General features: G+C 46.9%; 1 protein-coding gene across 1 annotated transcript in view; it reads right to left on the bottom strand.

Annotated features, from left to right (window-relative positions):
* Window positions 1-1,643: 1,643 nt before the first annotated feature.
* Window positions 1,644-19,577, bottom strand: part of LOC149445429 (oocyte zinc finger protein XlCOF29-like) — a 56,091-nt gene continuing 38,157 nt past the window's right edge. The window contains exon 4 of the mRNA XM_089653862.1: window positions 1,644-1,761. The gene's annotated coding sequence lies outside the window, so the exon portion shown is untranslated. The remainder of the gene's footprint in view (window positions 1,762-19,577) is intronic.

The following is a 19,577-nucleotide window of genomic DNA, read 5'->3' as shown; positions in this document are numbered from 1 at the left end:
TTCATGGACCTTAGTCAGAGAGTGAGGAAACAACCAGAACTGTCTTTTATAGGAGGGACAGTGATGAGGGGATTATAGGACGAGGGTCCCCACCCCCTCTATCACTCATCGCCATCTTCCCAACACAAGAAGTACTGCACTTCCTTATTTACTCCATGATTTAGTCATGAAGAACAGCGGGGCTGAGCCCCACCAGAGGTCAGAGAGTGAGGATGGGGGGAGAACAACCAAGATGAAGACTGGACTGATCCTGAAGACCACCATCATTGGGGTATTGACTCCTCCCTCATTATCACTTTCTGTTTAAGGGTCCAAAGTTGGAGGATGTTATCACATTATTATCACCATGTAAAAGTCTGTGCTCCAATCACATCATCCGATATAAAATGTCCAGCTGGGAGGAAATGGGGGTAACAAAAGAGAATCCATATTATGTGTATATATAGCAGTGGGGGGAGGGGGAAAGCAGAAGTCAGGACTATGGAATGTACAACATAGAGCAGATAGTGCAGGGGTCAGGAGTATGTAATGTACAACATAGAGTATATAGTGCAGGGGTCAGGAGTATGTAATGTACAACATGGAGTATATAGTGCAGGGGTCAGGAGTATGTAATGTACAATATAAATTATACAGTGGAAGGGTCAGGACTCATAATATTGGTATTCAGTAATCAGTGGAAGATTAAATGTTTACTGTAGACAAGTTGCAGAGATCCTACACCGCTGCCTCCCATCTCCTGAGACTGCACTCAGTGACTTGGGTCTGAGACACTACAGACATATCCCTCCACCCGGCACAGCCAGCAGACCACAGAGCAAGGAACCCTGGGAGAAATGTTCTGTCAGAGATCTTGCTAGAACCAGACATGGGACAGAAGACCCAAGACACACACACCCCAGGTGCCTAGGTCTAGTAACACCTATGGTGAAAATGAACATTTTGCTGCCAGCTGATCCCCAGAACCTCCATAAATCCAGTCTAGATACATAAATTGTGTCTGCAGCACAGAGAAGGAAGATTATCCGAGAGAAATCCAGGAATACAGGACGGGGAACACAGCTCAGGAAAGTGACCAGGGGATTACAGGCTGATATCACCCAGTCCCCGCCCTACTCTGGACCAATCAGTGAGCAGTATGGGTGGAGGAATGGATTTAGTGTTCATGACCCACCTGTGCTGATCTCTGTAGGAGTGTCCTCCTCTATAAATGTCCCCGTTATTCCATCCTCCTCCATAGACTGCTGATCATCCCTCACATACGCCTCTTCTTCTTCTGCTTTCACCTCAAATTCTATATCGATTGGATCTCCACTCTAAATCAAGGAAATGAGAGAGAATATCATCTGTAAAATATAAGGTCACAGAAAACTCCACATATTGTCTCTATGAATCCATGTTCTAGATGCTCCGCCCCACCAACCTTGCAATGGTGAGGGATGGTGTGACCTTCCTGTGTGGAATCCCGGGAATACAGAGGACGGGGACATCTCTCTGGTGGGTTCCCATGACTGGATCCATCTGTAGGAAACACACACACTGACTGAATCCATTGTTTCTATGTGTTTATCAGATGATGGGGGATCTAGGTGGATCCTCCGTACTGCTCTCTCCTTTACAATAAAGTCTCCTCTTACCCGGTGATGTGAGGGGCGGCTGATTGTCCATCATGATGTCCTTGTAGAGATCCTTGTGTCCTTCTAAATACTCCCACTCCTCCATGGAGAAATAGACAGTGACACCCTGACACCTTATAGGAACCTGACACACACAATGATACAGTCACCATCCAGACACATCCCTTGTCTGTTACTGGAGAATGTCCCAGAATTCCCGGCACCGCTCACCTCTCCTGTCAGCAGCTCAGTGATCTCTCTGGTGACTTCTAGAATCTTCTTCTTTCTCTCTTCTATCAGGGAGGGAGGTGGAGGCAATGTGATGTCATATGATCTCCAGACTTCACAGGAGGAAAACTCTACATCTGAACACAAATAGTCACATCAAATGATATTCCCAGAATCCTGCTCACCTCTCCATTCAGGTCTCCATTTTATTAAAGCCCCACTTCAGGCTGAGGTATAATTTCCCCCCACAGGACCCCCACACTACGCAGGGTATAGGCTTGTTGCAGCATTCTGATGTCATTACATACAACGCAGGACCAACAGTCCCACTTTACATGTGAGGATACCAAGGGACCCCACATCCTAAGAGCATCAGGAAAAAGCCAGATGGAGGGACATTGGGGAGAGGAGCTGTGAGGTCAGTGTGATGTCATAGGATTCTCTGACTCTGGATGGAGGGACATTGGGGGGAGGAGCTGTGAGGTCAGTGTGATGTCATAGGACATATAGACTTTAGATGGAGATTTGAGGGGTCCTCTATATGAGGCTCTCATGTAAACCAAATCCTAGTTCCTGGGTGCGTCCTACCTCTCCTAAACTGAAGAGTGACCTTTGACCTTTACCATCCAGAAATCTGTCCGGAATCTGTGGAAGTAAGCGGTCATGTGATCAGGTGACGTGCGGAGGAACGGAGTGTAAATAGCAGACAATTGTCTCCAGAGCCCCTAATGGTGGGGATGGATTTGGCGGCGTGCTGGTGCCAAGTTTCCTCCCCCCAGGGTCACTGCAGGTGTGGAGAAAAGCTGTGTAAGAGGATATGGAGGAGAGATGAGGAGGAGATCCAGGAATCAGGAGAAAGGTCAGGGCAAGCAACAGACGAGCGCATCCAAGAGACCAAGCCGGGGTCACTACACAGAAAATCAATCCAAGGAAACAACAGGCAGGACGAGGAATAGCAAGAAGGAGCTGAGAGACAAATGAGAATATTGCTCAGCCAATGGGAGATGATCTCAGCATGACTTCCATCATGAAGGAGATGAGGGGGAGGGGAGGAAGTCACTGAAGGTGACCATAGATCCATGGAAATTCAGCTGGTTCAGCAGGGATCGCTCACATTTCCATCCATGTGTGGCCACTGCCGGATAAAAGCCACTCCCCCAGCGGCTGCAACCAATAGCTTCAGTGCTGATCTGTGTATTCTGAGAGCGGAGGAGTCCCCCCATTGTCAGAATACAAGAGTGCAGCGGGGAGGATTCCCCCATCCACCTCCAATGTGTGGATGGGGGAATCACTTCAGTTTTTATGGTCATCCCGCTGGCTGAACGATAAAACTGAACCATGTAGGCCAGCTTTGGGGGCAAATATATTATCATCAACTCCTCCCCCTGAAGGGGTTCATCTACATATTACCTCCTCTGCTGCCAGATCGAGGAATGTCTCCTCTCCGCTTCCTCCTGATTCACCTCTCCTCTAGAACGTCCTGAGTGTACCTGACATCCCTTCCTGTCTGTACCTGACATCACTTCCTGTCTGTACCTGACATCACTTCCTGTCTGTCTTCCATAGAGACTTCCTGTCTGGGTAGAAGTGAGATCCCCACCTTGTGGAGCTCAGAGGAACTGCAGCCCCGAGAAGCGTCTGGTAGTGTGACCCCGGCCTTGTGCTGGGTGTGTATGTACTGTAGATCCTTATAGAGGGGTCACCTCCACTCCCACCAAGGGGGACAGAAATATATGACTGCTCGGGGGAGGGGTTTTGGCCCCTTTGATTTTGCAGTAACATTGATTGCAGATTTAGTCCTGTAAAACATCTGGTATATGGATACAAAGCCCCCCAGCTGGGAGTAAAGGGTGGAGAGTGATTGAAGTAGATGCAAAGTGGAAGCTGTGGACTTGCAGAAAACACTATACTGAGCACACAATATTGTCTGTCTCCATGGATTTGCACAGGATTTGAGATGATTTCCTATAGCAGCAAATCTGATGAGATGAATGAAGTGGGTGTAAAGTGGAAGCGGTGGATGTGCAGGGAGCAGCATCTTGAGCACAAAGCACTTTATGTTGTGGATGGATTTGCACACGGTTCAGTTTCCTTCATTTATTGATAAACCCCATAAGACCAATGAAGTGGGTGTAAAGTGGAAGCAGTGGATGTGCAGAGAATAGGATTTGGGGCCCCGAGCTCTTTATCTCTGAATGTCTCCACATATTTGTAGTGTATTTGTGATGATTTCTGTGCACACACAATAGGACAGCGCTGTGACACATAATGCTCTTCTAGATGACAGGGAATCCTTCCCTTTGTTACAGCAGCAGTCCGCTAGAAGGTTTTTGTAGGTTTGGAGTTGTTACACATAGCGCGGGTTTTATCCATTTATAGTGATGACATCATTGCCCAAATCTGGGGGTCACCAGCCATTTCCACCCTTTACTCCCGGCTGGGGTTATTATTATTATACAGTATTTATGGTACCAACAGTCTGCGCAGCGCTGTACAATATAAGGGGGGCGGTACAATTACAATACATTTCAGTACAGAAGGAATAGGAGGGCTCGGCTCGTGGAGCTTACAATATGAAGGAAGGGGGAGGGGATACAAAAGGTGATAGCTGCGGGGGATGATCTGGTGGAGGTGATTCAAGTACAGTTCTTAGGTGGGGGTGGAGGTGGGGTAGGCTTCCCTGAATAAGTGAGTTTTCAAAGATCACCTAAAGGCAGACAGGGTGAGGGTTGACCATACATACAGTGGTAGGGAGTTCCAGAGGATGGGAGAGGCTCTGGAGAAGTCCTGGAGTTGAGTGTAGGAGGAGGTGACGAGGGAGCTAGAGAGCAAGATATCTTGGGAGGAGAAGAGCCAGTGATATCTCTGGATGAGGTTGGTGATGTAGCCGGGGCAGTGTTGTGGATGGTTTTGTATGCTGTGGTTAGTAATTTGAATTTTATATGTTGGGTTAGTGGAAGACAATGAAGGGATTGGCAGAGAGGGGCAGCAGTCACTGATCGGTTGGTAAGGTATATGAGTCTAGCGGCAGTCACTGATCGGTTGGTAAGGTGTATGAGTCTAGCGGCAGTCACTGATCGGTTGGTAAGGTGTATGAGTCTAGCAGCAGTCGCTGATCGGTTGGTAAGGTGTATGAGTCTAGCAGAAGTCACTGATCGGTTGGTAAGATGTATGAGTCTAGTGGCAGTCACTGATCGGTTGGTAAGATGTATGAGTCTAGTGGCAGTCACTGATCGGTTGGTAAGGTGTATGAGTCTAGCAGCAGTCGCTGATCGGTTGGTAAGGTGTATGAGTCTAGTGGCAGTCACTGATCGGTTGGTAAGGTGTATGAGTCTAGCGGCAGTCGCTGATCGGTTTGGTAAGGTGTATGAGTCTAGCGGCAGTCTCTGATCGGTTGGTAAGGTGTATGAGTCTAGCGGCAGTCACTGATCGGTTGGTAAGGTGTATGAGTCTAGTGGCAGTCACTGATCGGTTGGTAAGGTGTATGAGTCTAGCGGCAGTCGCTGATCGGTTTGGTAAGGTGTATGAGTCTAGCGGCAGTCTCTGATCGGTTGGTAAGGTGTATGAGTCTAGCGGCAGTCCCTGATCGGTTGGTAAGGTGTATGAGTCTAGCAGCAGTCGCTGATCGGTCGGTAAGGTGTATGAGTCTAGCAGTAGTCGCTGATCGGTGGGTAAGGTGTATGAGTCTAGCAGCAGTCACTGATCGGTTGGTAAGGTATATGAGTCTAGCGGCAGTCACTGATCGGTTGGTAAGGTGTATGAGTCTAGTGGCAGTCACTGATCGGTTGGTAAGGTGTATGAGTCTAGCAGCAGTCGCTGATCGGTTGGTAAGGTGTATGAGTCTAGCAGAAGTCACTGATCGGTTGGTAAGATGTATGAGTCTAGTGGCAGTCACTGATCGGTTGGTAAGATGTATGAGTCTAGTGGCAGTCACTGATCGGTTGGTAAGGTGTATGAGTCTAGCAGCAGTCGCTGATCGGTTGGTAAGGTGTATGAGTCTAGCGGCAGTCACTGATCGGTTGGTAAGGTGTATGAGTCTAGTGGCAGTCACTGATCGGTTGGTAAGGTGTATGAGTCTAGCGGCAGTCGCTGATCGGTTTGGTAAGGTGTATGAGTCTAGCGGCAGTCTCTGATCGGTTGGTAAGGTGTATGAGTCTAGCGGCAGTCCCTGATCGGTTGGTAAGGTGTATGAGTCTAGCAGCAGTCGCTGATCGGTCGGTAAGGTGTATGAGTCTAGCAGTAGTCACTGATCGGTGGGTAAGGTGTATGAGTCTAGCAGCAGTCGCTGATCGGTGGGTAAGGTGTATGAGTCTAGCGGCAGTCGTTGATCGGTCGGTAAGGTGTATGAGTCTAGCAGTAGTCGCTGATCGGTTGGTAAGGTGTATGAGTCTAGCGGCAGTCGCTGATCGGTTGGTAAGGTGTATGAGTCTAGCAGCAGTCACTGATCGGTTGGTAAGGTGTATGAGTCTAGCGGCAGTTGCTGATCGGTTGGTAAGGTGTATGAGTCTAGCGGCAGTCCCTGATCGGTTGGTAAGGTGTATGAGTCTAGCGGCAGTCCCTGATCGGTTGGTAAGGTGTATGAGTCTGGCAGCAGTCGCTGATCGGTTGGTAAGGTGTATGAGTCTAGCGGCAGTCGCTGATCGGTTGGTAAGGTGTATGAGTCTAGCGGCAGTCGCTGATCGGTTGGTAAGGTGTATGAGTCTAGCAGCAGTCGCTGATCGGTCGGTAAGGTGTATGATTCGAGCAGCAGTCGCTGATCGGTTGGTAAGGTGTATGAGTCTAGCAGTAGTCCCTGATCGGTTGGTAAGGTGTATGAGTCTAGCAGCAGTCGCTGATCGGTTGGTAAGGTGTATGAGTCTAGCAGCAGTCGCTGATCGGTTGGTAAGGTGTATGAGTCTAGCAGTAGTCCCTGATCGGTCGGTAAGGCTTATGAGTCTAGCGGCAGTCGCTGATCGGTCGGTAAGGTGTATGAGTCTAGCAGCAGTCGCTGATCGGTTGGTAAGGTGTATGAGTCTAGCGGCAGTCGCTGATCGGTCGGTAAGGTGTATGATTCGAGCAGCAGTCGCTGATCGGTTGGTAAGGTGTATGAGTCTAGCAGCAGTCGCTGATCGGTTGGTAAGGTGTATGAGTCTAGCAGCAGTCGCTGATCGGTTGGTAAGGTGGATGAGTCTAGCAGCAGTCGCTGATCGGTTGGTAAGGTGGATGAGTCTAGCGGCAGCATTCATAATAGACTGAAGGGGGATAGCCTGTGTAACGGTAGACCAGTGAGGAGGGAGTTGCAGTAATGGAGGCAGGATATAACCAAGGCGTGGATAAGTTGTTTTGTTGTGTCATTGGTAAGGAAGGGGCGGATTTAGGAAGTGTTCCGGGGATTGAGGTGGCAGGATTTAGCCAGTGATTGGATGTGGGGCCCAAAGGAGAGGTCAGAGTCTAGGATTACACCTAGCACCCTGGCATGAGGGGAAGGACCAATGGCAGTGCTGTTGATCTTAGTGGTAAAGTCATGAGTGTGGGATCGGAGGGAGGTAATATTACAGCTCAGTTTTGGAAAGATTGAGTCTAAGGTAGTGGTGTGACATCCATACTGATATAGATTTGTGATACATGAGGAGATTGAGGGGGTGAGCTGGGGAGTGGAGACATAGATCTGGGTGTCATCAGCATAGAGCTGGTATTGGAAGCCATGGGAGGTTATCAGTTGGCCCAGGGAGGGGGAAAAGGAAGAGAAAAGGAGGGGCCCAAGGACAGAACCTTGGGGTACCCCAACAGAAAGAGGAGCGGAGGAGGAGGAGTTGTATGTGACACTAAAAGTGCACTGAGAAAGGTAAGAGGAGACCCAGGAGAGAGCAGAGTCATGGAGACCAATGGAGTGGAGTGTACCGAGGAGGAGCGGGTGGTGCACTGTGTCAATCTATAGTCACTCGATTCTGAAGAACAGCTTTACAGGTTCCTTGGAGGTCGGGCAACAGTTCCTGCAAAGCCATAGAAGTATGATTCAGACTTCTTCCCAGACTACATGCTAAAGGATTAACAGTTCTACTAACATTTATAGGGAACGTTGATCCCGGGAATATCCGATATCCTCTCGGGGGATCAGGGAGGAATTGTTTCCCCTGCAGGAGCAGATTGGATCGTGCTTTGCTGGGTTTTTAGCTTCCTTTGTATCAACTGTGGGTGTCGGATTATAACTTTTTTTTGTTAATGGTTGAACTGGATGGACTTTTGTCTTTTTTCAGCCAGACTAACTATGTAACTATGTCCTTGTGTTATATGATGGTAATGCTGGTCCTCCTACAATAGATCCAACTAAACTAGTGTATTCAGCTTTGGAAAGCAGTGTAATGTCTGATATACAATCTTCTGATACAATCTCGGTCCTCCTTCTTGATCTTAGATCCTTCTCCATAGCTTTAGGATGCTCAGGCAATATCATACTCAGACGGCTCCAAGTACAAGGCCCTCCAGTAATATTCCTGGAATATATGAATATGTGGGATTTCCACAAGAAAACAACCATCCTAAAGGTAGTGTGACCTGTGACTGTGGCTGGGCTGTGATAGAACATGATGACAGCTCATTGGGTTATGTACTGAACTACATGTTCTATTAGACGTACAGAAAATCCTGTCCTGAGGAGATCGGGTTGTGTGATGTGGGCCATATGGAAATCTGAGATCCCAACACCGGGGAATCTCTTCAGAATCACATGTCATATTGTAACACATCTCCTGGGGGAACATTCAACGTTTTCATACCAGTCATATATTCCCAGCCTTTATATGGACCTGGACAGTTCTGACAGTCCTCATACAATGACATAGATGGTCCATCATCCATTCTTACATCAGTATTAGTCATTACTCTGAAAATGTCCAACAAAACCGAGGTTGGGGTGGGAATGGCCATCAAACATGTAGCTAAATGATCGGCAGCATCTCTGACAGATGGAAATTGGGAACATTCATCACTCTCCTTGCCATATGAACCCAGACATTCTCTGGTTGTATTAATCCCCCCTGGTAAGGTGACCCCCCTGGTAAGGTGACCCCCATGTTGTGGACATGTGGCCTGGTATGGATCAGGAGGGGGGGCACACTACAGCCCCCCTCTGCACTCTGTATGGTAGGCTGTATATGATATACTGCTGACCCCCGCACTCTGCGCCGTTATTGAAGGGTGTGAGGTGTCACCGAGGAGCAATGTTCTATATTGAAGTTTGCCGTCATTGCACCGACACACACAATAGTTTTTGTTCAATAAATGTTTTATTATAATTTTACATTTAACAAGATTGAAGCATAAAAATCAGGAAACAGTAAAGGAAGAAATCCGATTGCTCAGGAAGATCCCTTGTCTGGAATGTGGGGGCGGAGTCATTATTATTGGTGTACAATACAATACACAACGTGTTCCATTATTATAATAAAGTAACAAACTGATCTTCAGGTCCAAAATGAGCATTTTAACATTTGTGCAGAAACAGCTCTGGCAGTGAGAGGGTTAATGTGGGCTAGATGGGATCACTCTGCTGGGGTGACATTAGAGCTCCCCCTAGCTGCAGCTTGGTAATAACATTGCTGGGAGGTCTATTCATTTCTCTGCTCCATACTTCCCGTCTTTATAGAAACGTCTCCTGACATTTGGGGGTCTATTCATAGAATGTTTGTATAGCAATTCCCTCAGTGAGAGTTCATGTCCATTCCTCCTGTGTGAATGGGGGAACCAATGTTATTAGGATCACATCTGAGCTGCTGGAATGTCTTCCATTGATGGAAAATACATTGAAAACATCTTCTCCTGCCATCAATGGCCGACCCGGTCCCACACTTCATCCATGTCTTTGGGGGCCTCTGATCTCCTTATGAACTGTTTCTTCCATGATGAAGATCAGCCATGGAGTATATCTGAGGTGTATATCAGGGTGAGCTTCTTCCCCACATGAGAGCTGGGATGTCCAGCAACATTCATCTAGAAGACATTTCCCGCACTCAAGGCACTAATACACCTCCAGGGTTATGTGGGACCCCCTGATGTACAGGAAGACAGGACTTCAGTGAGGAACATTTCCCTCTCAGGGCAGGAAAGTGGCTTCTTCCTGTGTGACATCTCTGATGAATGCAAAGATTTGACTTCACTGAAACACATTTCCCGCACTCAAGACAGGAACACGGATCTCTTCCATATGAGATCTCTGATGTCTGTTAAGATTGGACTTCTGTGAAAAACATTTCCCACACTCATGACAGGAATACGGCTTTTCCCCCGTGTGAGATCTCTGATGACTGGAAAGATGAGACTTCTGTGAAAAACATTTCCCACACTCTGGACAGGAATATGGCTTCTCCCCCGTGTGATATCTCTGATGTTTGTAAAGATCGGACTTTCGTGAAAAGCATTTCCCGCACTCAAGACAGGAATATGGCTTCTCTCCTGTGTGAGTTATTTTATGCACATTAAGATGGGATTTAAAATGGAAACCCTTCCCGCACTCAGTACAGGAGAACCTCTTCCCTGTTGGAAGGCCGGCCCGGTCCCGCACAGTCTGAGGTTCCTCAGGATACGAGGAATCCGATGGCCCATCTACACTGGGTGGTGCCAGATGGACATTGGAGGGAGCCGGGTTTTCTCCTGGACTATACTGTGTGATGTCCTCATCTTCTACTTTCCAGTCTGGAGACAAAGTGAGACAATCCTCGGAGGTTTTCCTCATCTCCCGGCCATGGACTAAAATACAAAGACAAAGAGGATTACTAGACAGGAGCTGATTGGTTCCCCCAAACCAGGACTCCACCCACATCAGGCAGCTTGGTCTCTGAGGAGCTTACAATTCCACCCTCAAGAGAACTAGGAAATGGCTCCTCTGATCTCCTACCAGGTAATTTCTTTATTCATGGACCTTAGTCAGAGAGTGAGGAAACAACCAGAACTGTCTTTTATAGGAGGGACAGTGATGAGGGGATTATAGGACGAGGGTCCCCACCCCCTCTATCACTCATCATCATCTTCCCAACACAAGAAGTACTGCACTTCCTTATTTAGTCCATGATTTAGTCATGAAGAACAGCGGGGCTGAGCCCCACCAGAGGTCAGAGAGTGAGGATGGGGGGAGAACAACCAAGATGAAGACTGGACTGATCCTGAAGACCACCATCATTGGGGTATTGACTCCTCCCTCATTATCACTTTCTGTTTAAGGGTCCAAACTTGGAGGATGTTATCACATTATTATCACCATGTAAAAGTCTGTGCTCCAATCACATCATCCGATATAAAATGTCCAGCTGGGAGGAAATAGGTGTAACATGACAGAATCCATATTATGTGTATATATAGCAGTGGGGGGAGGGGGGAAAGCAGGAGTCTGGAGTATGAAATGTATAACATACAGTATATAGTGCAGGGGTCAGGAGTATGTAATGTACAACATAGAGTATATAGTGCAGGGGTCAGGAGTATGTAATGTACAACATAGAGTATATAGTGCAGTGGTCAGGAGTATGTAATGTACAACACAGAGTATATAGTGCAGGGGTCAGGAGTATGTAATGTACAACATAGAGTATATAGTGCAGGGGTCAGGAGTATGTAATGTACAACAGAGTATATAGTGCAGGGGTCAGGAGTATGTAATGTACAATGTAGAGTATATAGTGCAGGGGTCAGGAGTATGAAATGTACAACATAGAGTATATAGTGCAGGGGTCAGGAGTATGTAATGTACAATATAGAGTATATAGTGCAGGGGTCAGGAGTATGTAATGTACAACATAGAGTATATGGTGCAGGGGTCAGGAGTATGTAATGTACAACATAGAGTATATAGTGCAGGGGTCAGGAGTATGTAATGTACAACATAGAGTATATGGTGCAGGGGTCAGGAGTATGTAATGTACAACATAGAGTATATAGTGCAGGGGTCAGGAGTATGTAATGTACAACAGAGTATATGGTGCAGGGGTCAGGAATATGTAATGTACAACATAGAGTATATAGTGCAGGGGTCAGGAGTATGTAATGTACAACATAGAGTATATAGTGCAGGGGTCAGGAGTATGTAATGTACAACATAGAGTATATTGTGTATTTAGTGTTCATGACCCACCTGTGCTGATCTCTGTAGGAGTGTCCTCCTCTATAAATGTCCCCGTTATTCCATCCTCCTCCATAGACTGCTGATCATCCCTCACATACGCCTCTTCTTCTTCTGCTTTTATCTCAACTTTTATATCAGATCTTCTCCCTAAACCAAGAAAATTAGAAATTTCACATAATATATAAATATAAGCTAACATGAAAAATACAAATATTATCTCCACAAGTCCATATTCTAGATGCTTCATCCCACCAACCTTGTAATAGTGAGGGATGGTGTGATCTTCCTGTGTGAAATCCCGTGAATACAGAGGACGGGGACATCTCTCTGGTGGGTTCCTGGTATTAGGTGGCTCCATCATATCCTTGTGTCCTTCTGAAAACTCCTCCATCACTCCATACTCCTCATCCTCCTCTTTATACTCTTCTTTAACATCAATATTATCATCCCCGAGGATTCCACTCTGAATGCATAATACAAAACCCATCAATGGTAACAATGCAGATAATGTACAGATCCTAATGATACTATCAGTGATTGTTCCTCATCTACCTGATGATGGTGAGGGATGGTGTGACCTTCCTGTGTGGAATCCCGGGAATACAGAGGACGGGGACATCTCTCTGGTGGGTTCCTGTATCTGGATGACTCCACCATGGTGTCCTGGTACAGATCTTTGTGTTCTCTTAGAAGCTCTGACTCCTCCATCCCCCCATCCTCATCCTCCTCCTCTTTCATCTCTCCTTTAACCTCAACTTTAGGATCTCTCAGGTTTCCACTCTGAATATATAATAAAAATGACATCAATGGTAACAATGCAGATAATGTACAGATCCTAATGATACTGATAATGATCAGTGATTGGAGAATGTCCCAGAATTCCCGGCACCGCTCACCTCTCCTGTCAGCAGCTCCATCATCTTCTTGGTGACTTCTAGAATCTTCTGCATGTTGTGTCTCTCAGGGTTTAGGGAGTCACATGGAGGCACTGTGATGGTCATATGATCACCTGACTTCAGAAGAGGAAATCTCTGTATTGAGGAACCAATAGGAATATCATGTTAGACTCCCAGAATCCTCCTCACCTCTCCGGTCAGGTCTGTGTTTATTAATAGAGATGCGAGTGATGTCATGTGACCTCCCAGAATCCTCCTCACCTCTCTGGTCAGGTCTGTGTTTTATTAATAGAGATGAGAGTGATGTCATGTGACCTCCCAGAATCCTCCTCACCTCTCCGGTCAGGTCTGTGTTTTATTAATAGAGATGAGAGTGATGTCATGTGACCTCCCAGAATCCTCCTCACCTTTCCAGTCAGCTCTGTGGTTTATTAATAGAGATGAGAGTGATGTCATGTGACCTCCCAGATTCCTCCTCACCTCTCCGGTCAGGTCTGTGTTTTATTAATAGAGATAAGAGTGATGTCATGTGACCTCCCAGAATCCTCCTCACCTTTCCAGTCAGCTCTGTGGTTTATTAATAGAGATGAGAGTGATGTCATGTGACCTCTCAGAATCCTCCTCACCTCTCCGGTCAGGTCTGTGTTTTATTAATAGAGATAAGAGTGATGTCATGTGACCTCCCAGAATCCTCCTCACCTCTCCGGTCAGCAGGTAGATGATCTCCAGGGTGAGGTTTAGTATCTTCTCAGTCATGTGACTCCGGTCCTCCTCCATCCTCATTGGTGCCATCATGTGATCTATACAGGTCTCCTTGTAGACGGATAACTTTGGGAAATGAAAGTAAGAATGATTTGGATGGTATTGGTCACACAATAATAGGATGTGGATGTGACGGGGGAATAGGAGGGTTGCTGGACATTGAAGAACTACTCCCCCCATGGGAAGACATTTAGTTTGGAGTGTTTAATGTTTGATGCATATTTGAGGTCCCGGGACCCTCTTGTCCTGCCAGATCAAAAATCTGGCAGGACAAGTTTGTTTGGTCTCTGAACTGGTTTTGATGAGTTTTAGATCTGCAGACAAGGAATGATAAATACGATCCTTCCTATGACCTGTTTGCTCTGAGGCAGTGCTGTGAGGTCAATGTCGGCTCATCATGATGTCCAGGAAGGGGAACTTAATGACTTTTGGCCGGAGTTGATGGAAAATGAGGGGGGAATAGGAGGGTTGCTGGACATTGAAGAACTACTCCCCCCATGGGAAGATATTTTGTTTGGACTGTTTAGTGTTTACTACAATTTTGAGGTCCGGGGCCCCTTTTCTCTGTTGGGTTTGTTTGGTCTCTGAACTGGTTTTGATGAGTTTTAGATCTGCAGACAAGGAATGATAAATCTGATCCTTCCTATGACTAGTTTGCTCTGAGGCAGTGCTGTGAGGTCAATGTCGGCTCATCATGCAGGGATGGTCACTTTACATCACCCGACGCCCGGGACATGTAGTTCTGGGGGCCGGGCAAGTATTGTGTTTAATCTTTATCCCTGCTGAGGGCAAGCCACAGGGCTCTCCTTTCAGGTGCCAGCCTCTGCCACCCCGTGTGTGTGAACCTCCCCTGTACCTACTATGCTTCTCTGGCTCTGCTTGCCCATCTGTGGGCACAGTTCAGCGGGTGCCGGAGGGTAGAGGGGACAGATGTCAGGGCTCTGTCCTTGGCAGAGGTGTTAGGAGACCTGGCAACCCTGCCAGTACCTTGCATGGCTGCAGAAGTTCACATTGGCTCAAATTTGGTGGCAAACAGTATTTATAAGGAAGCCCTGCACTACTCTCAAGTGCTGGTTGATCTTTGGCTCCCCAGTACCTTGTTCCTGTTCTACTGTTATTTCCTGTTCCTGTTCTACTGTGAACTGTGATTTTCTGTTCCTGTGCTACTGTGATTTCCTGTTACCGACTCGGCTTGCTCCTGGACCTGTCTTCTCTGCTTAAACCCTGACCTGACCTCTGCTGGCTAACGGATATTCTCTCTTGCTCCTCTGTGTATGACCTCGGCTATCCCATCTGACTATGTCTGTTCTGATCTCCACCCAGTACCAGACCTTGGCTTTCAACCGGCTATCCAGTAATCCTGTTCCCCGGAAGGGCTTTCATACCTCACACAGGCACCACCTGTCTGCAGACCTCATCTCAGTGCATCAGCTGTGCTCCTGGGTGGACCACCAACAAGCACTCCTACAGGTGACCTGTGCCACTTTGGTCCTGACTCCTGCTGTCCCACTCTCAGGGGAGTCTGGAACTTAGCTGCAAGGGAAGCCCTCTCTCCATTGGCGTCTCTCACCAGGTACGTGATAGTATCAATCAGCCATTATGTCTGAGGCCGAGAGAGGTGCTTCCACATTAGAGGCCCTGTGCCAACAGATGATGGCACTTACGCAAGTGGTCAAGGATCTGCAGGAGGAATATTTTCAGCTGGAGGGACGTCTTCATTCGCTCACTACTGCTGCGACTTCTGCAGACCAGAATCCATTGCCTAGTCCTATCCCTACAGTGGAACCAGCCAGTTCACTTTCCACTGTTACACCCGCTGTGGTACTACTCAGGGTTACCATTCCGGAACGCTTCCTGGGGACCGACGTAAATTCCGAGCCTTCAAGAATGCTTGTGAGTTGTATTTTGCACTGCAACCCAGGACCTTCTCACTTGAGACAGTTAACGTGGGTTCATCATTTCTCTCATATCTGACGAGCCTCAATCATGGGCACACAGCTTACTGGAACAAAAAGAACCAGCGCTAAACTCAGTGATCACATTCGTTGAAGCCATGGCAGCTCTTTATGATGACCCCCAGAGGACCTCTACTGCTGAATCCACCCTTCATGCTCTACAACAAGGCCGACGGCATGTGGAGGACTACATTGTGGAATTCCGCAAATGGTCCGCCAATACCGGGTTGAATGACGCAGCCCTAAAATACCAGTTCCATCTAGGTCTGTCTGAGTCCCTCAAGGACGAATTAGCTAGGGTGGAGGCTCCCTCCTCCTTGGAGAATCTAATTCAACTCGCTACCTAATTGGATCAACGGCTACAGGAGAGACATTCTGAACATACCCAGACCCTTTGCCAAGGGTTTTGCCAAGGGTTCCAAGACCAGTGGATTCTGTCCCTATTTCTCCGCCTATCAGCACTCCTGAAGTAAAACCCATGCAAATTGGCCTTCTCTGACCTGCCTTATCTCCAGAGGAAAGATTACGCAGATGGCAAGGCAACCTATGCCTTTACTGCGGGGCTGTCATGGATCCACACCGCACACACATGCCCACGGCGCCTAGCTAACCGAGGTATGCATGTCCGGCCGTGACTTGGGGTAAAGAGGGATGAGGGGGTCTTACTTTGAGCATATAAGACTGGCCATGATACGCATTCACAGCCCGCACTGCATCTGGCCACTACTAGAGGGAGACTCCACTCCAATACAGCTGGCTGACCACACACAGGCAGATACAAATCTTATATACAATCTGGTGCAATCTAAGGGTTGGGGAGCAGTCTAGCAATTGGCACACACTTCTAGCATTCCTCCAGCTATCCTACAAGCTAGAACCCCGGAGTGAATGACGATTCCACTGTCCACACCCCCCCACACCAGTCACACAACAAACGGTAGCTTGCCACCATCCAACAGTTTGTCGGCAGACTGGTCTGCTGGGCCACCACACACACAGATCTCTGTCTGGCAGATCTGCTACTTTACAATCTGCATGCAATTTGCCAACACACAGTGCAATTGCATACAGATTGGCAATGAACTTAGACCGAGCATATATAGACACTGTAATACAATAATCTCTCCGGAGATATGAGCCCGAGCTTAAGTATCCAGAAGTCACTTATTAACTTTATGATTTAATATCCTGAAAGTGGGCTGTGCATAGAATATGTACAAAGTATAAAAAGTTACAAATAATACAGAAAATACAAAAAGACACACAATTGGCTATTGACTATAAAATAAAAGGTAATAAAAACAGAAATAAAACTTTTACTAAGAGTTATCCTGTGACTGGAGCAAGTTAGAGAATGTCCGTGATTCGCCAGTAAAATAGAAATGGCTCTGTACGAATCACTCCATCCATATCTCAGGGTCCTCAATTTATTGAAATATGGACATAGGCTGGACATTAGCCCTTGGCCAATCAACCCTGTACCAGCCCACAGGACGTTCTGGGTACTGAAGTACCCAAAGTTGATTGGACCAGGAACGGTTTGAATCACCAAGTCAGGGATAGAATTTCCGACACCAGTGCATCAATCTGATCGCGACAGTACGAATCACTGTTCAGCTGTTGCAATCAGGTGCCATATAACTGTTTTCTGCATTTCTCTGGGATTCTACAGAGGCTATAAATACAGTTTTACATGCAGATGTAGCTTACAGTGTGTCCAATCAGAAGGAAGTATTTTCATCTCTCTGCAACTAATATTGTATCTTTTATGAGAGATGAAATATATTCCTCTGATCTGTGGATATAAATCACAGCTAGCAGACAAAGTGGAGCCCTCTCCTGGTCTCCTGCTGCTTCCCGAAGCTGAAATGGTTGGAGAACTTCTTTTAGATTTCAAGAAGGTGGCAATCTCTGGCTACATAGGTGACAACGTTTTATTGACATTCTCTGTCCTTTCAGATGCTAATTGGTGAACATATGTCTCTGACTGAATTCGGAACACTTATCTTTAATAACATGGACTGAAACTAAATTTACAATGAAATATTTCTACTGATCACATCTCAACTACTCAAATCTTACATTTATGTCACAGGGCCATGGGCCATTTCTTACGCAACTGCCCAGTGCGACCAAGTAAGTCCAGCCAGCCTCATCCTTCATATCTCCAGTTATCCAGAACCTTAACCACCCATGTCATTCTACCCATGTCATTACAGGTGGCTGGAAAGGAAGTCAAGTTGTGGGCAATCATTGATTCGGGAGCCTGTAGTTTTTTCTTGGACATCAACCTTGCCCAGAACCTAGGTATTCCTCTTTGTCCTAAAACACAAAGGTTTAATGTACTCCTAGCAGATGGCACCGCTCCTAGCTCAGGACCCGTTACCCAAGAAACCATTCCCATCCTAGCCACAACTGACTCTGTCCATCAGGAATTCATCTGCTTTGACATCCTGAGATCTCCCATGTTTCCAGCCATCCTAGGAATACCTTGGTTGCAAGCTCACAATCCACAAATCAACTGGCTCAAGAAAGAAGTCACCTTCCCATCAAATTACTGTATTCAGCACTGCGGCACTCCCACACCCACCAATTTCCCTGTGTGCCTCTCAGTTCAGCCTACATCAGATGCCAGTCATTCCGTTCCCCCTGCCTACTACCATTTCCTTGATGTACAGTTGTGTCCAAAATTATTCAACCCCCACTGAAATTGAGTGTTTTGGCCAGTTTGACATTGCTTTTGATCATTCAGTCATCTTGCTTACATTTACATTAAAGAGGCACTTGTAGGTCAGACAAATATAACATAACAGTTATAATGAAATAACCACAAATGTCTTTTCTGTGCTCACAGCATTATCAGTTTTATTCAACCCCCAAGTGACATTCAATCTTAGTACTTAGTACAGCATCCTTTTACAGTTATAACAGCTTTTAAACGTGAAGCATAGCTTGACACAAGTGTCTTGCAGCGATCTACGGGTATCTTCGCCCATTCTTCATGGGCAAAGGCCTCCAGTTCAGTCACATTCTTAGGCTTGCGCACTGCAACTGCTTTCTTTAAGTCCCACCAGAGGTTCTCAATCGGATTTAAGTCTGGTGACTGCGATGGCCACTCCAAAATGTTCCAGCCTTTCCTCTGCAACCATGCTCTAGTGGACTTGGAGGTATGCTTGGGATCATTGTCCTGTTGAAAGGTCCAACGTCTCCCAAGCCTCAGGTGTGTGACGGACTGCATCACGTTTCCATCCAATATCTCCTGGTACTGAAGAGAATTCATGGTACCTTGCACACGCTGAAGCTTCCCTGTACCTGCAGAAGCAAAACAGCCCCAAAGCATGATTGACCCTCCACCATGCTTCACAGTAGGCAAGGTGTTCTTTTCATCATAGGCCTTGTTCTTCCTCCTCCAAACATAGCGTTGATCCATGGGCCCAAACAGTTCTAATTTTGTTTCATCAGTCCACAGAACACTATCCCACAACTTTTGTGGTTTGTCCACATGGCTTTTGGCATACTGCAGTCGACTCTTCTTATTCTTTGGAGACAGCAAGGGGGTACGCCTGGGAGTTCTGGCACGGAGGCCTTCATTACGCAGTGTGCGTCTTATTGTCTGGGCTGAAACTTCTGTACCCACATCTGACAAATCTTTTCTCAGTTCCTCAGCAGTCACACGGGGACTTCTCTCCACTCTACGCTTCAGGTAGCGCACAGCAGTCGAAGTCAGCATCTTCTTTCTGCCACGACCAGGTAGCGTTTCAACAGTGCCCTTTGCCTTGAATTTGCGAATGATGCTTCCTAAGGTGTCTCTTGGTATGTTTAACATCTTTGCAATCTTCTTATAGCCATTGCCCTTCCTGTGAAGAGAAATCACCTCTTCTCTTGTCTTCCTGGACCATTCTCTTGCCTTCACCATGTTTGTAACCACACCAGTAAATGTCTAGAAGGAGCTGAGTATCACAGTCATTTTAAAGCTGCCTAATTGGTGCTTATTATGCTTGATTGCTGCTCGGTGACATCCACAGGT

This window comes from Staurois parvus, unplaced genomic scaffold (assembly GCF_062004578.1).
Source record: "Staurois parvus isolate SC_StPar_1 unplaced genomic scaffold, SC_StPar_1.0 ptg000721l, whole genome shotgun sequence".
NCBI classification, from domain to species: Eukaryota; Metazoa; Chordata; class Amphibia; order Anura; family Ranidae; genus Staurois; species Staurois parvus.
This window is presented reverse-complemented; position numbering and strand designations above follow the sequence as displayed.